This window comes from Spermophilus citellus, assembly GCF_964194105.1.
Source record: "Spermophilus citellus genome assembly, chromosome: 5".
NCBI classification, from domain to species: Eukaryota; Metazoa; Chordata; class Mammalia; order Rodentia; family Sciuridae; genus Spermophilus; species Spermophilus citellus.
Genome location: NC_138186.1, coordinates 128,928,963 through 128,949,956, shown reverse-complemented (window position 1 = coordinate 128,949,956; position 20,994 = coordinate 128,928,963). Strand labels below are relative to the sequence as shown.

The 20,994-nt window shown below is 34.9% G+C and overlaps 1 long non-coding RNA gene across 2 annotated transcripts in view; it reads left to right on the top strand.

Annotated features, from left to right (window-relative positions):
* The first annotated feature begins 2,463 nt into the window (after positions 1 to 2,463).
* Positions 2,464 to 20,994, top strand: part of LOC308650009 — a 50,837-nt gene continuing 32,306 nt past the window's right edge. For both annotated transcript variants that reach the window (XR_014022216.1, XR_014022217.1), the window contains exons 1-2: positions 2,464 to 2,653; positions 3,517 to 3,589. This is a non-coding gene — a long non-coding RNA (uncharacterized lncRNA). The remainder of the gene's footprint in view (positions 2,654 to 3,516; positions 3,590 to 20,994) is intronic.

Below are 20,994 nucleotides of genomic sequence, written 5' to 3'. Positions count from 1 at the left end.
GAGGACCCAGTAATGATAACTAGTCTCCTTGCAATGAAACACCTCAGTCAGATCAAATAAAGAATGAAGCACACAGGGAGAATTAAGTTTGCAATCAGTTTATTTTTGTCATAAGCTGAAGTATTTAAAAGTAGTCAATGATTGTCAACATTTGAAGAAATCTGCAAGCATTAAACTCATAGATATTCCAAAGGAACAGAATAAAAGCAATGTGTAGATCCAGAAGCTATATAGGAAGATTAAAAGCTTAAAAAGAGAGACAGAGAGAGAGAGAGAGAGAGAGAGAGAGAGAGAGAGAGAGAGAGATTCATTACTATCATCAGAGATATGAAAAAATGTCCCATTGAATAGAACCTGAATTATCAGACATTTTGCCTTAAAATAATAAAAATAAATTTAAAAAAAAATTCTGAAATGAAAATATATGATAGTAGAAATTTAAAACTCAATAATAGGAATCAGATTAGGTATAGGGAATAGACGATTTTTTAAAAAATAAAAAATATTAGAATATTGACCCAGACCCAGAAATTTCAACATTTGAAAACATTTCAGGAAAGAACAGAGAAGACTGAGTGGAACAAATAAAGTAAAATAATTCATAAAGTAAGTCAAGAAAATCTCATAAAATTAAAAGGGCCCAATGGGTATTCAGCACAGTGCTAATGAGTGGACTCCACCTGGGTTCACAGTTGTGAAATTCAGAATACCAAGGACAAACAGATGATCCTATAAGCATCCAGAAGAAGACAAAATAGGCCACATAAGTGATTCAGAAACAGGGTGGCTTTAGACTTTCCAACAACAATGCTAGAAACTAGATGACAATGAAGCAAATTCTTCAAAATGCAGAGTGGCTCTGATAACCAACCTAGAATTCTATAGCCAACCAAATTGAGCAACCATGAAATAGGAAGAGGTTTTCAAATTTGAAAGATCTCAAAAAAGAAATAAAAATCGTCACTCAAATACACTTCTCAAGAAGCTATTAAGAGGATGTTCTCCACCAAAACAAGGGATGAATTCATAAAGAGGAAGAGATGGAATTTAGAAAACAATAGATCCTCTCAAGAATGGAACCCTCAGTACAAAGGTGAATGAGACCATGATGGCAGCTGCTGACCTGGTAGAGAGACATCAGCCCAGATCAGAGCAGATGGAAAAGCTGCCAGAGAAATAAATCCAGAAACACAAATCGATAAACACTTAACTGTATTTGAACACATTAAAAGGAGAGATAGAAGGAGTTAAGAATGAATTAATGGAAACTCAATGAGTGGAAAAATGAGAAAAAACATAAAGGAAATTCAATGAGTGGAAAAATGAGAAAATTTATTTAAACTCCAAGAAAAATAAGACATTATATAAATGGTGAAGAGTAATTATACTATGTAATTTATTTATAAATAGTATCATATGTATTCAGTTTACTGTAATGTGACTATTTATTAAGTAATTTATTTATTTTATTTGTGTGTGTGTGTGTGTGTGTGTGAATCAAACTCACAGATGTGCACATTAGACAAGGCTCTGGTACCAAGTGCTAACCCCAACCCCTTATTATTTATTTAACCAAACTTATGACATAACTACATTGCAAAGCTGAGTTTAGGGAAACAGGATGAATAAAAAAGTAGTAGAATGACATGGTTAGATATTTGTTTTCCATAGGAGAGAGTCAAAATATAATGGCTAAAATTTAAAAAATCAAAACTTACCCTAAGCATGTCATTCAAAAAAGTAGAGACAATAAAAGAACAGCCCAAAAAGCTCTAAGTAATTACTTCTGGGAAAGAAAGATGGAAAGGCATAAGGTGGGTAGTTTATTGCTGTTCCATAAAAATAATATAGAACTGTCGAAAAAAGTGCCTTTTTTTATTTAGAAAAAAAAAAACTTAAATTGTAGTAAAAGTAACAGATCACTGGTATTATTGAAAAATCAGTTGAGTTAATACACATTTTCCATCCCAATATAATAAAATATTTGTGTGCAAAAATGCCAAGATTTGGCCTAATTGAAAAGAAAGAAACCAGAGATGAACTTCCTGAAAAAGAAAATAAAGAGAAATGTTTCTTTATCTTCAACTAAAGCAGGAGTGCTGGTTTGTTCGGATTTTTTTTTTTTTTTTTTTTTTTTTTTTTTTTTTTTTAATAAGAGCACAGCTTTACTGGCTGAGCACTGCCTTTCCTGTGGAAGGAAAAGCTGTTGTAAGTTGAGTGCTAAAGTCAAAGAGCGGCAGACCCACGCCTGCTGTTTTCAATTAGCATGCCAGTCCCAATGGCATGTCCGGCAGACGGTGTTTTATTAGGGGTTGGTCATCTCCTCCTCCGAGCCACGTGAACAGCCTGCGGTTCTACATGCTTCCCTTGACCTTCCAGTCCCTCTGGAGTTGTGTGACCACTGGAAGCTGAAGCCACAGCTGTCTGCCACTTGACTCCCAAAGCTCAGTCTGCTCTGCAGTTTTCCCTGGGGACAGAGAGGGGAAGCAAGTTGAAGGAAAGAAATGTCTCTCCCTGAAATACAATCATTCTTTTTGCGTGAGCATGTTTGAGGACTGGGACCAAAGCACAGGGGTCTGCAGAGAGGTGGAGGTGGCAAGCCTGTGAGTGCTCAGCAGGGCTGAAATGGGAACCTCTGCTCTTCCCAGCCAAGGTACTGAGTCTAAGTTAGAGGAGACTGGCTCTTCACCGACCCAGTATGGGACAAGGATCCTTAAAAGAGTGGCACATGAGACTGGAGAAGAGTGAGCAGATCTGGAATTCTGCCTAAAGAAGAAAAGGTTGAGGGTGATTTATAAAGGAACTCTGGAGCAGGAAATGTCATTATATTAGGAATGAGGACCAGATGTTCTCAATCTCATCTGAGTACAGAGTAGAAAGAAAGAATGACTTTATAGAATAAGGCAGAACTTCATGACTGTTGTTAAACACTGAAATGGGGTGCTCATGGAGGTTGTGGAATTCTCCATAAAAATGAGACCTTTGTCTTATATGGGCATTTGTGTATACCTTTGCGGAAAGTATAAAGGGTTCAAGGAACAATGTCTGAGGGCTTCCTTTCTGAGTATTTTCTGTGTCACAACAGAGCCTTTTGGGTAAATAAGGAGAAAAGCCCCTTGAAAGCCCCATCTATAGTAATCTCAGAGCCCATAGTTATATGGACCTAAATGAAGGGTAAAAATTTTAATTTTTTACATTTTTTTTCTTCTGTTCTTCTATTCCAGTTTCTTGCACATGTTTATAACCATGTCAATTACAGTGATACCAAGGATGACAATCCTTCCTTTCCACCCTTTCACTCATGGCTTTTTTCTTTTTTTGTGTTAGAGACTGAAAAACTTATCACTAAGATAAATTATGTTTGTAACTTACTCCTTTGAGATGGATTGAAATTCTCTTTTGACACTCTTAAGATATTTAATGACAGCCTATAGAGTCATTAATGTTTTATTTTTTTATTTTTTTGAGAGAGAGAATGAGAGAGACAGAGAGAATTTTTTAATATTTATTTTTCAGTTTTCGGTGGACACAACATCTTTATTTTTTTATGTGGTGCTGAGGATGGAACCCTGCGCCCCACTCATGCCAGGTGAGTGCGTTACCACTTGAGCCACATCCCCAGCCCTCGTTTATGTTTTAAATTAAAATTTTTCCTTTATTTTTCTTAAATGTTTTAAGAGCAAGATCTAAATGTATTTTTCACTTTTCTATATGTTCTAAAGTTAATTTTACCTGCAAGTCTTACAAAATATCAGTTCACCTTTAAGATGGAAATACCCAAGAGACCTTGAAATGTTCTCTCACAAAAATTTCAACAAACCAACCAGTAATAGATTACTTGATCATTTGGAATTTATTGTAGTCTATAGTTATAATAAATAGTTTTCAATTTATATTTTCTATGCTTCAAATCAAAGCTAACATTTTAACTAGTATAGTGACCATGAAAAAAAGGCTGATGGCTAATTACTACTGGTTTATTCTACTGTTCGCTGATTAATGAGTTCAGTTACTATGATGGCCATGTATTTTGATCAATTAAACTCATCTGTGCATCTTTTAATTAAATTATAGTTATGTCAATAAGCTCATATAATCTTAATAATTTGAATGTTATTTGGCAAAGAAATATTATTGAAAGTAAAATTTAAAAATCTACAAATGTTGAAACTAAACTGAGACATGTAAATTTTATGTAACTATCTTCTTCATGTCATGGCTAAACTTTCTTAATGGAATGATATTTTTCCTGGTGCTCATCTTTAATATGGTGAGACCAACACAGAATCATTTCATTTACCAATGTTTTAAAAATACATACATAAATCAGCAAAGTTTCTTGAAATGGAAGGATCTTAAAATCTGTTTTATCCATCCTGCTACTTCTAGTAATCCCTGAACTTCTAGAGGACAGTGAATTTAAAGCTGTCTTATAAGATGCCTGGCTCTTAACAGGCAGAAAGAGGAATGAGAAGGTGTGGTCAGAGGAAGGCACGTGAACAACTAGAGATGACTATATTTGTGTCACAGGATCACTAGGGTTAAAGAATCATGGATACTAATAACTTGCTACTCAGAGTATCATAAACTATGCTGCCTCCAAAATACATAAGCAGTCCCCAAAGCCACAAGAATTAGCATTGAGAGCCCTTTTAAAAAGATATCACAGTGTTTGCTGCAGAATGGGTTCAAATACTTGGGTGTATGAATTAGTAATTTCATGTATATGTGTATATATATACATATATATATCATATATATATGTTTTACACACACATGTATATATATATATATATGTGTGTATATATGTGTATGTATATGTATGTATATATATATATATATATAGTATTTTTTATCAGGCTAATGACAATCCAAGGTAAGGATGGTTATGGTTATTTTGGCACCAAGTACATATATCTACCTTCAAGTTTTGTCAGGCAAAATTGTAATGAGATCAAACTTGCAGAAACCCAGTTTCTGTTCAGAATGAGCTCTGTATTAGTGTAATTAATATTTTTACTCTTAAAAAACTGTCTTTTTGTGCATCCTGTAGTAGGTACAGTGTACCAAATAACTATGTTGGAGGGGAAAAATCTTGGAAAAAAAGTTGACTGATGATAAATGCAGTGAGAAGGATGGATGGATGGAAGGAAAGATGGAGAAAAGAAGATGACTCCAAAGTTCTTGGCTTGAGAAACCAGCTGCGATACATTGTCTCTGACTGTTGTCCAAAATTGGAGTGGAAAATCAGTGTGAGGAAGAAGCAATGAGTTTTGTTTATAACTCTAGTATTTTAGATGATAACATGGCTTCTCCCCCTCAAAATAATGTTCTCTAAGGAAGTAAATTAGTACAAAGTCAGGATTTAACCACAGGTGAGAGGAGAACATTTAGGTCAGAAATATCAGCACGAGATTGGAGTGGAAGCTTTCATGGGCTACATCTAACCAGGATGTTCTGTTTCTAACATTGGGATACTGGACAAGTAGTCATAAGCATATTTTTGAAAAAAATAAGAGGCAGAGATAAGAAAAATGGAAAGGATAAGGAAATACAGTAATAGAGAAGCTTTATTTCTGGAATTTTGCTGTATTTTTGAATTTGCATGACTCTCCACATAAAATTTACCTAAAATTATCTTATAAAAAAGGATGGATGCAATTATATTCTATCTGAAAACATAATGGTACAAACTAATAAAAATACAAAAATTTTAAGATGTTATTATGTCCCCTCTGAAAAGAGCATAGCAAAAATGCCAGGAAGAGATGTTCTAAACTATGCAGAAATATACATTTGTGATTAACCCGTATGAAAGCAGGACTAATTTATGGTGATTGGACTTGGAAAGTTCCTCAATGATTTTTAAATTTTATTTCCTAAGAACTAGAGCTAAAAATAGAAACAGAGTTTCGCACGAAATTTTATCAAATGTGATTTTTATCAGAAGTTTCCACTGACTTAGGTTTAATTCAAGAAGAAAACAATTCCATGGGCAGCTTAATCCATAAATACAATATGTAGACCTGACTATTTAACTTCTTCTCATCCTCTTTTAAACGATTCCTATTTAGTTTCTAAGTTTCCCAGGTAGGTTTAACTTATACTTTTCATTTTGTTTGGATAATTTCATTTGACATCTTTCAATCACTTGTCACTCTTTTAGCTGTTTTTAAATAAATAGCACAAAAATATTCATTATAAAATGTGAAACAGTGTGAAGTTTTCCTTGAGTACGATATTAAATTTTTGACATGTTCTCAGTAGCTTTTATGCCATTTGACAATCCAGAGGTGAATTTTTGGCTGATCAGACTGGTACATTCTGATGGGAATCATGTGCTGCTTGGTTTCTAAGACTTTTGACCCTAAAATCAGTAAAGTTGGATTTTTTAAGGTTCTGTTTTCTTAGATCTGAAATACAAATCCATATTTACAAGTTTTGAAGATTTGTCTGGGTGTGTTTCATGGTATTAATATATTCATATACATAATTAACCTACTGTATTTCACAAGTAGAGAGAGCTTTAAGCTAATTTAAGTTGGCATTTGAATTTTCCCCATGTTTCATGTGCAATTCCATCAGTGGCCTCATCATTGATGCCTCCATCAAGGGACAATGATATACTCAAGATCTGTCTCAGAGCTGGAAGTACAGATTGGGAAATTAGAGTCACCTGTTTATTTTCTGGAAATTGGTTAATACTAATTTGTGAAGGCAGACAGTGAGACAATATATTTGTGAACTTTAAAATTTTCTACACATGATCAAAAAGTCCATCTTTTGTAAGACATTTACTGTCTGAAATTAAAAGTAAACAGTGGACACTTTTAAGTCACAAAAGTGCCTCTCACCCTCAACTCTGTAACTGCTGTCCCTGTTGGAGGTGAAGGACAGCTCTTCTGCTTTATTAATTTTGTGGAGGAATCCCAATACTGATAATCTCAGCCCCCTCCATGCCTTCATTTATTTCTCTTCAAAAAGACAAAAGATTCAATGTGATGAGTAAATCTGGAAGAAACAAAGTAATTTTCTTTCTTTGGCCATTCTCTTTTTGTAAGAAAATATCCAATGGCCTATCACTGCTTTGTGCCTAGATAGATAAGTTTGTCTGATTCTGAGAATTGATTTTAGGAGGTTCAATTTGTCCACATATTTAAGCCACATAAGCTTTATTATGAATTATTTTCTTTTCCATCTGTTACACTCTTGAATCCTATTTAGTGTAGTCATCAAGCAGAGTAGAGAGAGATTCTTTATGAGTCCCTTCAACTCTGCCCCTTACTTTCTGACAACTAGCCTTTTATTTATGGTTTTCATACAACAAATCTTTGTGAGGCTTCTGCAACATGTAGAGTACTATTTGAGGGCTTGGTTGGGGTAAAAGTGTGGGCTCAGTTCCAGCTCTAATTTAGTTCTGTTTTATGTCTAACCAGTTGAGTGGGTCAGCACTCAACCCAGGCAAAGCCACCATATTTTTTGTGAAGCTGGAGGAATTAGTTGATAAATAGAAGGAAGTCAGAACTCTGATTCTCAATATCTTAATTTTATCTCACTCCATTCAGAATGGCAATTATCAAGAGTACAAGCAATAATAAGTATTGTCAAGGATGTGGAGAAAAAAGGTACACTCGTGCATTGCTGGTGGGACTGCAAATTGGTGCAACCACTTTAGAAAACAGTGTGGAAATTCCTCAGAAAACTTGGAATAAAACCACCATTTGACCCAGCTATCCCACTCCTCAGTTTATACCAAAGGACTTAAAATCAGTATACTTCAGTGACACAGCAACATCAATGTTTATAGCAACTCAATTCACAATAGCTAAACTATGCAACCAAACTAGATGCCTTTCAACAGATAAATGAATAAATATAATGTGGTACATATACACAATGAAATATTACTCAGCTGTAAAGAAGAATGAAATTATGGCATTTGCAGGTAAATGGATGGAACTAGAGAACATCATGCTAAGTGAAATAAGCCAATTACAAAAAAAACAAGGCCAAATATTTTCTTTGATAAGTGGAGGCTGATCCATAATGGGGGTGGGGGAGTTGAAAAAAATGAAGGAACTTTTGATTGTACAGAGTCAAGAGAGGGGAGGGGTGGGGCTGTGGGGATGGGAAAGACAGTAGCATGAAACAGACATTATTACCCTATATACATGTATGATTACACTACTGGTGTGACTCTGCACCATGTTTAGCCAGAGGAATTAGAAGCTGTGCTCCATTTGTGCATAATGGGTCCAAATGCATTCTACTGTGATGTATAACTAATTAGAACAACAACAACAAAAAAAAAAAAGTAGAAGGGAGGCCAGTAGAATAAAGGAAGGGGATCTAGGGGGAGAAGAAGGAAAGGGGAGGTACTGGGGAATGAAATTGATCAAATTACACTGTTTCATTGTGTGCACATATAAATATAATAAATACCACCCTCCAAGAAAAAAGAAATTCTTTCCTTCTCTCTCTCTCTCTCTCTTTTTTTTTTTTTTTTTTTTTTTTTTTTTTGGAGCTGGGGTTGAACCCAGGGCCTTGTGCATACCAGGCAAGCACTCTACTGACTAAGCTATATCCCCAGCCCAGAAATTCCTTTCTTCTCAAGGCTGAATAATATTCTATTTTATGTATGTATTACATTTGATTTATCCACTCACCCATCAATGTACAGTTGGGATGCTTTACCTTTTGTTTATAATAAATAATACTTCTATGACAAAAAAAAAGAAGTAAAAATTTATCTGGGTCATGGTTTCAGTCCATGGTAGGCCTGCTCCATTACTTTGAGACTTAGGCAAGGCAAAAAATCATGGGGGGAGGACATGGAAGAGGAATATTGCTCATCTCATAGCAACAGAGAGAGAGAGAGAGAGAGAGAGAGAGAGAGACAGAGAGAGCGCGCGCGCGCGCGCGCGCACAAGCGCCAGAAACAAGATATACCATTCCAGGGTATATCCTCAGTGACCTACATCCTCCAACTAGGCCCTACCTCCTACAGTTTCTACCACCTCCCAATAATGCCATCAAATGTGAATCCTTTGGGGCTGGGGATGTGGCTCAAGTGGTAGCGCACTCGCCTGGCATGCGAGCGGCCAGGGTTCAATCCTCAGCACCACATACCAACAAAGATGTTGTATCCGCCGAAAACTAAAAAAATAAATAAATAAATTCTCTCTCTCTCTCTCTCTCTCTCTCTCTCTCTCTCTCTCTCTCTAAAAAAAAAAATGTGAATCCTGTGATAGATTAATTCACTGATGAGGTCAAAACCATTATGATCCAGTCACTTTCCCAAATCTCCACCCTGAATATTGCTGCAGTGGGTAATAAGCCCTTAACACGTGAGCCTTGGGGGACATGCCAGATCCAAATCATACCACCATGTAATTAATAATGAATTCATACCTCCTTTACAACTCCTTCACCAAAATGGTTATCTTTGCTACTTCACAGGGCTTCCTTGGACAGTCTTCCAGAACCAGGGAGAATAAATAAAAAGAGAATAGATGGATCCAGAGACGACTCTTATATTAGACCCAGAATTGTATAGAAAGAACATCTTTGGAGAATGTATTATTAACTCAGCTGGGGAAAAGGTGTGGAGACATTTCTAAAACCCACCCAGTGTTCTTTCCACCTGGAACCTATATCATTATTTTGCCTGAGAGACCAGCCTGTTTCCTCTTTTATTCCTAATCTATTGCTCTGCCAGGGTCTATACAGGCCTGTCACCCTAATAAGCTGGATAATGTCTGCGTCCTGAGATAGATTTTTGCTTTCTCAAAGATATTCTATTCCAAGAATTATAATGCTTTTTATTAGTTTTTGAACAGTAAATGTATGTACTATTCATAGAGCATGCCAAAATAGTTTAAAAATGACACTATGGAAAATCATTAGCCAAGCACTTTGCAACGTTTTAAGACAGAATTTAAATGCAGTTTCAGGCACTCTCATAAAAACAATCTTTATCTTTTTCTGACTGTGACTGATTTTGACTCTGCTAGGAAAATCTCAGGGTGGAAATTTCCTGAGCTGACAGCAGGTCACACTAAATTAGAGCCATCACTCTTGGGGGGAGGCAGGAGTTAAAGAATATAACTGGATTTATTTTTCATTAGCTATACATCCATGAAAGCATTGACCAGTAACTTTCTAATTTCCCAGTTTTAAAAATAGTGGATTAGATCTTCCATTCAGCTTCTCCTGGCAGGATGGGAACAAATAGATAACTCACAGTGAAGGTTTCTCACAGTACAGTTCAGAAAACTTTTTTTTTTCCCAAGAGAAGATCTTTTCCTTTTATTTCTTTTCCAAGTTTATATTATTTTTCCATGGCACGTGATTGGAATATAAAAACCAGATACACTGTACTCTGTAAATGGATCTCTAACATGGAAACCTGATTGAGGGGCACACAGACTTTCACCAGAAGGAGTGATTCATGCGGACTGAATCACGGCCCATGCATATCCAACCTTCATCTCTCAAATGTTCTTTAGGAAAAATAGACTATTCCTCTGCTCTAGATAGCTTTTATTTCCTAGTTACATTAATGGACACCCTAAATACTAAAATTTTAGTATAGGTAGATAACCATGAATTTAATCCAGTGTTTGAGAGATTTCCAGATACTGAAGGCCAAGGGGACATTGATTACTAATTATTAATGACTTTCATCCTCTCTCAACTTTTAAAAAGAGAGGTTTTTTTCCTGTGTACCTATCCTGACATCACTCTTTGTTTTGTCTTATCTCTTCTTTTGGCATGTATTCTGTTCCCCAAATCCAAGCTAACTCTATAATCAGCTATAGTGACTAGAAAAAAACTATTCATAAGTTTAATGTATTGTATTTGTTTTTGTATATAATGTATTGTATTTGTTTTTCCTTTCATATGTCTGTAGTTTGTCTGGGGTGACTCTGCTGCAAGCTGAAGGTGGGATGTGCTTGATCCCAGGCTTATGTTGTTTCAAGTGGACTCTGTATGTCTACACATACTCCTAGATCCAGGAGCTACACAAAGCACATTCTCAAGGTGGCTTACAGGAATTCATGAAAGCAAGCACAAATCTATGATGCCTTTTAAGACTTTGAGGCTGTTAAACAGTTCTCTTTTCAATTTGAATCAACAACAGAATATGACTACGAATAGATAATTATTTTCATTAATACATTTATTAATAGAAAGTTGTTCCTCAAATAAAGGAGGCAGTTATTCTAATTTGTTCTTGACAAGTCAGTATGAAGTACTACATTAAGTTTATGTCATCAACTTTTAACAATTTAAGAAAACTATTAAAAATTTGAACTATATACAGAAAAAATACATTCAAAAGGATGACTTAATTGGAAACCAGTTTATATGAAGAAAAATTGAAAAAAATAAAAGGTTTTTATCTTAAATAATAGAGATAATGATTATTTAATGTTTCTTAATAAGTTTTTAAAAGATTACTGCAGTCCAGTTATTATCTTTGCTACTATTGAGGCCAAAAGTTGGAACAAAACCAGAATCAATTGTCTTTTGTATAGGTATAACTATTATTACTGATGGTTTAACAAGGGAATAGATACTTATATACTTGATATCTCTTTTCCAGGAAATACTCAGGAAAAGTTGGATGGTATTCAAGCTTATTTGCAAATTAAAATGTTAGGATATAATTCTATGCTCTAACATTTCTAAAGAAATATGCATATGTTTTTACCCTTTCGTTTACTTATTCATTTTCTTTTTAGTTCAGCAAGCATTTTTTTATTATAGCAAAAATGGAGAAAAACAAAACCTTCATGAACCTTACATTCTAGTGAAGAAAAATGATGATAAATTTGTCAACAATTTCAGGTTGTGATAAGTTCTATTAAGAAAATAAGTGTTAGGCTGGGAATACAGCTCAGCAGTAGGGTGCTAACTTAGTATGCTTGAGGTACTGGGTTCAATCCCCAGCACCACCACACACACAGAAAAATTTAAAATTATTTGTTTCAAGAATGTTAAAAGTATAAGTTTTGGTTTTGCCTTTCTATCTCCAACTTCATCAATTTCCATTATCCTTAATTTCCATGGTCAAAACCAAATATTGAAGTCATGATATGGTAAAGCAGAGAAAGATATATAAATATGTACTAGACAAATCTGGTTTCCTTCTTGACTTGGCCATTTACTAGGTATGTGATCTTAAATAACTTAGCCAGTTTAACCTCACTTTTTGCTATAGTTTGGATGATGAAGGTCCCCCAAGGGTCAAAGTTGGGTTTCCAGAGTGGTAGTGTTGTGAGGGGATATGGATCTTCAAGAAGTAGGGCTTCATGGGAGCTATTTGGGTCACTGTTCTGACCTCAACCTGTCATCTTTCCTTCTGCTTCTCACCTTGAGATATTAACACTTACTTCAGCATATGCTTACATCATTATGTACCATTTTCTCCAGAAATTAAAAATGTTCACATTAGGAACTGATCAATTTTGGACATGAACCTCCAGAACCATGAGCCAAAATAAATCCTTTCTTCTTAAGTATGCTTTTTGAGGTATTTTGTTATAGTAACAAGAAGTTGACTAATGAATTTTCTGTATACAATGTGGGAAAACTGATACCAGTCAGACAAGGATAAAATGAGATGACATGTTAGATAGCTACCTTTGTTGATAGCTATTTTACTGTAGTTCTCCCCAACCCCATGTCCCTCCATCTTTCCCTTTTCCTGCCTCTTTCCATCAACAGAAGGCTGACCCTCAGGGAGCACGTCTCCTGTTTTCCCTTATTGGTTAACATTCACTTTAGCTTAGTTAAGGAATCACTCACAAAAAATTGGGATATGTGAGGAGAGAGGTCAGAGTATTTGTTCCCTGATGAGTACATGCTGTGGCAGGTGTGTTAGTAATAGCTCCAACCTTTCAAAACCAAGCCTTCCACAGGCAGCCTCCTCTTTATAATTATAGTTCTCTCTGGGCTCTTTTGGATCAAAAGGTCACTCTTTTGGAAGAGGTACGCATTCCTACTGACCTTTGTCTATGAATGACTTACTACCCTGACACCCTATACACATATTCATAAGTAATCCATTATTAAAGCTTCTTCATTTAAACAATCTGAGGAAAATTCTATTTCCCATAGGGATTCTGACTGATAAAGTACTTAATACCAGGAATCACACAAAGTAGATCCTCAATTTGATATTCTGAGACTGTGTTTGTTAAATTATTTGATAAATACTTGCTCTTCTTCAAAGAAAATGGTGTGCCATGATGACATAATTACTCAGATATTATCAGTGTCCACATGGCACAGAAGGCCAGATATCATACATTTTGGATTTGGTTTCTATGGAAATATAGGAATTTAAAAGACTGTAGAAGTGGGGTTAGGATTGTGGCTCAGTGGTAGAATGCTTGCCTAGCATGTGTGAGGTACTGGTTTTAATTCTCAGCACCACATATAAATAAATAAAATAAATATTCATTGACTTTTAAGTAATATAAAAAAATTTAACTTTAAAAAAAAAGACTGTAGGCGTCACTGTTTATGACTATTCTGGAGAACTTAACCTAAAAAAGAGGATGTAAAAAATAAAAAGGATAAGTGGAAGAACTTACTTTAAAAACCAAAGTTTTAGTAGAAAACTATAAACCTCCTATAATGACCTTAAAAGAATCTATTTATACTAATAACTACAGGACAGACATGACTGAGAATTGGCCAAAAATATAATTGTGCCAGTGGTAGAATTGCTACATTTGGTAAACACACAACACTAACAAGGCCCTTATAATAAAGTCAGGGCATTTGTTGAGAGGTTGCAATGTGAGACTTGTAATGAAGATATCTCGGTTGATTTGAAAGTGTGAACTTTGATTTCCCAAATCAACCCAAGATCATTTTGCATGAAGAAGTAGCCTCTCTTCCCTGTATAAGAAAATAATCTTAGAGGCTGGAGTTGTGGCTCAGTGGTAGAGCACTTGCCTGGTGTGAGGCCCTGATTTCCACCATCAGCACCGCATTATAAATACATAAATAAAATAAAAGATCCATTTACAACTAAAAAAAATATTTTTTAAAGAAAAAATAATCTTTATATTCATAAAGATGCTTCAGTGACCTCATTTGATATTCTGACTCACAAAGAAATACCACATCCTCTCAAGACCCATCTCCATCAGCTCTCAAGAGAACTAGATCCCAGTATCCTTCAGGTGGAAAATTACTAAGCCTATTTCCAGAGAAAACAAAGTATGCCTCTTAGGATTGAAAAAATCTTTCAAAATTACATCATCAGGAACCTGATGAATTGTGTAGGAATGTTTTCTAAAAGAGTTATACTGAAGTAGATAAAACATATTGGAGAACTGAGCCAAATTTTCCACGGAGATATACTTACCCAGTATTCTGAATTTAGTGTACCATCCAAAACAGTTTTAAGCATCTCTAGTGCTTTCCTTTGTTGGTTACTCAATCCTGGATTCAAAGAAAACCAATATTTCATGATGTGAAGATGCCAAAACTTCTTTATTCTTATGTGAAACAAGGTATCCAATAGCTTAAAGAATTGAGAACCTCCAGGTAGATTTATTATAGACAACATGTCCATCAGGAATTGCCAGAAAACAGACAATCTCCATCAGGGTAATATAGGAAATAGTATCCTAGAAAAGCTCTATCTATGGTAGCTTTCTTTAGTGAATTGAAAATAAAAGTGGGATGCTAACTTTTTATTAGGACCTCTCATTTTAATGGGAATAATTTTGGAGTGGGAAAGGCCATGTGGTAATGCTTACCCTTCAAAGCAAAGGTGGTTGCAATTACCATAATTAGCCATTGAAATGGAGTGGCAGTCAGTGTTTTGACGTGCAGAAATCTGGTTGTTTAATGACAATTCTACAGAATAGAGAGTAGATGGGCAGCTGACAACTATTACTTGATCTGTGTAATTGGAAAAAGTATATGTCAGGTAAACAGAAAAATGACTGGAATCACCAAAGGGAGAGTTCACAATTTGTAGCCTCCCACTCAAGTTTGCAGACCTAGGAATTTCCTGAAGAAGGACTATGCAAGTCAGCCCCTAGGAATAAGTTTATATGGATCTTACAGAATTATTATGAATTACCCAAAACTTTCAATAATTGTAGCAACTATTCCAAATATATTGGAATATGTTGATGAAAATTATTGGAATATGTTGGTGAAAATTATCATAGCCCCAGTTTCCTAGCATAGCAATTATTAACACGGCAAAATGTTTTTTTCTCAGTCTCTGAAGGTCCTGTATGAAGCCATTGAATTTGGGGACAATGAAACCATCTCCATTTGAGAAGCAGATTTCTGGAGCATGTTTTCACTATGGAAAGTTGCTAATGCAGCGAGAAAAGATTTCTTTCCTTTTTCATTGCAGAATTTATGGCCGAGACCCCTGAAAAAAAGACAGATTAACAAGAGAAAAACTTAAATATTTATTTAATATAGTTTTATTTTTCATGAGCCCCTTCAGAAATTAAGACCCAAAGAAATAAATAAAAGTGATTTTTATGGACAATTGTACAGAAATATGATTGAAAGCAAAAATGGTATGATCTAATGGTAAGACAACTTGGGGGAGACCTTAGGAAGGCCTGCACTTTTGTTGAGATTTTTTTCTATGAACTTCCTCTCTTTTAGGCATAGGAAAGACCACTCTAGATTGAGGTTCTTATGATCTATTTTAAAGGAAGAGCAGAGGATTCTTTTATAAACTGCTTCAGAAGGAAAGGTGGAAGAAAGCCAGACTGGCTTGCCTGGTTCTGCTGTTTTCTCAAATGCCAAAAGCTGTATTTTGGGGTAGTGTGTCCTAAACTCCATCACTAAAATCTATTTATAGACATCTAGCTGGAAATCATGCTTATCATTCTCCCTTTTAGGTAGGTGTATCCTACAGACAAACTTGTATAGTTATGCAGAAACCCATCTTCCACCCTGCAGATAAGGATAATACACAAGGGGTTGCAAATGCTATGTGAGGCCCTACATAGCCACTGGAATACAGCTGGCCCACCAGTCCAGACTGGTCAAGGTTTCATGAAAAAGAGATAGAAATAGAGATAGAGATGTGGGGGGGGGGGGGCAGGAGGAGGGGAGGGGGGACAGAGGGAAGGAGAGGAAAAAAGAAGGAGAGGGGCTGAAGAAGGGAGGGGGAGGGAGAGGGGCTAAAGGAGGGAGGGGGGAGGGGCTGAGAGAGAGAACTTACAAACTATTTAAGCTTTTGTATTTGGGAGTCGCCTTTTCCAACTAAACATTACCTTAACTACTATACTTTGAAAACTGAATGTTGCTGTTGCCCCATCCCCCCTTCCCCTTACTGTTCCTAAATTAATTCTTTATAGCTCCTTCAACTTAACTATTAATCAAATAGATATAAACTTAAGCTTCTGCACATCAAAGGAAATAATTAAGAGCATGAAGAGAGAGCCTGCTGAATGGGAAATCTCTGCCAGCTGCTCCTCTAACAGGGGATTAATAATCTGAATATACGAAGAACTCAAAAAAGTTAACACCAAAAAACAATCAATTAACAAATGGGCAAAAGAACTAAACAGGTACTTTTCAAAATAAGAAATACAAATGGCTAATGAATATATGAAAAAGATGTTCAACATCTCTAGGAATCAGAAAAATACAAATCAAAACTTCATTGAGATTTCATCTCACTCCAGTCAGAATTTCATCATAAATACAAATAATAATAAATGCTGGTAAAAAGGTGGGGAAAAGGTACACTTATACATTGTTGGTAGGACTTCAAATAACTACAACCACTCGGGAAAGCAGTATGGAGATTCTCGAAGAACTAGCAATGGAACCACCACAAGACCCAGCTATCTTACTCCTTAATATTTCTAAAGAACTACAATCAGTATACTCTAGTGTTTCAAGCCAAACATCAATGTTTGTAACAGTGCAGTTCACAATAATCAAGTTATGAAACCAGCCCAGATGTCTGTCAGCAGATGAATGGATAAAGAAATATACACGATATTTATATACACAATGAAGTCTTATTTAGCCATAAAAAGAATGAAATTATAGCACTCTCTGGTTAATAGATAAAACTGGAGAACAACACACTAAGTGAAATAAGCCAGACTCAAAAAGTCAAGGATTGAATGTTTTCTCTCATATGGGGAAGTTAAAATAAGGGGGAAAAAAGTGGATATGAAGAATACAATAAAAATAGAAGGGACATCAGTGGAGAAGAGGAAGGGGATAGTGAGGGAAAGAAAAGAGAGAGGGAAGCACTGGGGACTTAAATGAAGCAAACTATATTCCATGCATTTATGATTATAAAAATGAACCACAATAGCATGTATAACTATAATGTACTTATAAAAATATATAAAGAATGTGATGTTTTCATGTATCACTTTATAAAAAACTAATAATATTCACTGAAAGCGCAAATGTGGAAAATAGCACTCACTAATTGATGGTGGGATGACAAACTGATACAAGTTCTTTGGAGGAAAATTTGGCATAATTAATAAAAAGTATGAAAGCATAGGCGCTTTGATCTAATAATAATATCTCTAGGAAGCCATACTATTTATACACAAAGTTGTGTTTATAAAAACATTCATTGCAGCATTATTTTCAGTAGCAAAAAAACTTAAAGCTATTAATAGGAAGAGCATAGATTAGTGTTTGCCTGTATTTTGAAATTCTATACCACAATTAAAATGAGATTGGTCCACATAGAATAATTGAATAAATAATAGAAATATGTCCATAATATCACATGAAACAAATAAGTATTGGTATGTGTAAAGGAAAGCATTTGCATATTTGTACATATAAACCCCTCAAAATTCACATATACACACATATACACATGTACATAAATGTAAGCAGATTGAGTAATAGACATCTTACAAATTCTGGAAAAAAAATCTATAAACTCAAAAGAGCTGGGGAAATTTTCATTTTTAGCTGTTTATATACCAGCATTTCTTAATAGTTGAAAACAATAAAAATTAAGCTATCTGATATACTAACTTGATAGGTGAAAACAACTAAAAAAAAGGTATCAAACTTAAAGAACTTAAAAGAAATTTAGGAGTCCTAGGTTGTGCTTTGGGAAATGTTATTCTAAATTAAGTGCACATTTCCTTTTATAAAGAACAAGTTTATAAATATGTCACTTGAAATATTTTATACTTTTTTAGGCCAGACTTATTATTATCGTTGGTTAACTTGTTCTCAAATTTCCAAATGTAAATGATTTTTTCCTCAAGGTAATTCATCTAAAAATAATCCAATATTTTTAAATTCAAGAAAAAAAAATTATAAACTGAGGTCTAACTGACCTGATGAATCATTCTGGAAAAGCACCTGATTCATTTTTATTTCAACGAACGTTAGTAATAAAAATAACCCAAACATCCAGAAGCTTACTAAAGTTCATATTAAGTATTCAAAAAGTCACTTTAGTAACAGCAATAATATACACACTCACTAACTTCCCCCAGTTCTCCCCTGGATAAACCCTTCTACGTAAATTTAACAATTTCTAGAAGTATTGGTTCAGTTCAAAAAATCATATTTACAGACTCCAAATAAAGGAATTATTGCTACCAAAAAAATTTCTACATTTGCTTCTCCCTGCTTCTCTCTCTAGTCCCTTGATCCTCCAAATGAATGAGGAAAGTAAGAAGGCCATGGAATTCTCCTTCTTTCTGTGTTCCATCAAGGGTTAGCCTAAGTTGTAGTACATCTGAACAGTTATGAAATGGTTTCGTATGGGTGCATACCAGATATTTTCCTTCCTTCTATGGCTCATAAGATAAGTCTTTGTCCAGTGTTACTTTTAAGAGCAGTGTTTACACATCTTATGATTCAGTGTTATTCTTACCTCAGAGGATATGTAAGATTTTTTTTCATGTGTCTAATGCTCTCAACTTCCATGCGGGGCATTTTCTGGGGAGAACACTTGGCTTTGAAGTTGTCTTTTCAATTCTACTTCCGTTTTCTTCTGGGAAGATTAAAAGGACCTGCTTTTCCAGCTTGACTTACTCAATTAAGAAAAATATTTGAGTTTATTTGAAATTTCTCATTTTTATCACTTGGTATCAATATGTACTTATTTGCTTCTGATTTTGATTTTTGGTTTTCTTGCATGTAAATGATTGCAAAGGGAGTGGTTTTCAAAATATAGTCCCTGAAAGGCAACATTAGTGTCACCTGGGAATTTGTTAAAAGTTCAAGCTCTCTTCCCCATCTCAGACTTACTGAATCAGAAACTGAATGTCAGACTCAATAAATTGTGCTTTGGCAAGCTATCTGTGGTTCTAATTCATGTCTAAATTTGTGAACCTTTTTCCTCCCTAGTGCAGAATAGTTTGGGAAATGGCTTCACATTTGAATATATGTGTTGCAAATAGAACCAAACCGTTTGTACTTGAAAAAGGAGACACTGGGCTAGATTTTAAGTACAAATATGGAGCCATCAAGGCAAACAAACAAAAAATGCTAAGAGTTGTTGAAATGCTATTGGCTTCTGCTGGGAAGAGGTGGGGATGGTAACTAAAATGGCCAGCTTTTTACTCTCCTATTTAAAGTATTCTTACAGGATGTACCCAAGCCTTGACATCATCAGAAATTCATTGGAACTGATTAGAAAATCATTGAATGTCTTCATTTGAAGAGCCCCTTATAATTCATACTCATGTGGATAAAAGAGTAGCCATTGCCCTAATGCTACCTGATGGTCTTTAGTGCAGTGTCAAACTACCTCCACTTACATTTATCTTTTGATTGACACTCTTCTGATGCCTAACCTGGATTTTTGCCCTGTTGCACTCATTGACCTCTCTAACCTGTGATTCATAAACATGGAATTTTGGGGTCAAAGACTGTGCTGTATGCCATTTAAACATTGAAAAATACTACAAAATTATGTCCTCTTCTGAACTGTCCCTTTTTCTCTTCTTACTGTCAGTTTGTGAGAATTATTTGCCAATCCTCTGTCATACTGGGTACTTTCTAAACATAAAATTTTTTCAAAAACCAAAGGTAGTAGAAAATGATGTCTCATTTTATGCTGTGTTTTATTGAAAATTATGCTAATAATTTTTCCCTTTCTTCTGTTTGTGTTTAATTTTATTATCTGTTATGTGCTATCAGTTTGAAAACTATTTAAATATATAATAAATAATGTTCACAATGACCTTGCAAGGTGACTTTTATAATTTGTAATTTAGACCTGAAGATATCCAGGTTCAGAATAATTAAATCATTTGTCTACTAAGTCACACATAAGTACTAACATATGCACAAATTAAAGTTCAAGTTTAAAACAAATATTGGCTGAAGAGCCAGATAAGTTATGTGACAAAAATATAAAAGGGGACATTCAGCTTATGTTTTCACATTAACATATCAGATTGAATGTAAAATGGAAAAAAAATCAAGGAGTTGACAGTTTCACTTGTAAAAGACCAAAGTATTTTCATAAAACTAGCTTTAAGACTTACTTTGTTCATTCCATAAAGTGACTTTTGCTGCTTTAATGTAATAACAAAGTACTCTTACAAGATGTTCCCAAGCCTTGGCATCATCAGAAATTCATCAGAACTTATTAGAAATTCATCGAAGGTCTTCATTTGAAGAACCATAATGATAATAATCAACAATAATGATAATGATCAAGATACTACAATGTGACATATGCAATTGATGGTCCTTTAGATATATTATCTAATATAATCCTCTTATCAGTGCTGTAATGCAAGTATTATCATTATCCCCATCTTACTGATGAGGAAACTGAGTCTCAGACAGGCTAATCAATGTGTACCAGGTCACAAAACAATCAGCTATGGAGCTAGGCTTCAAATCCAAGTACACTCCAGACCCAGCCCTCTTAAGTGACACCATAACACTGCTTTGTCTGATAGTAGATCATATGATCCCATCTCCAGGGAGGTCATGCCTCATACTTGGAATAAGGAATACTACCCAGAA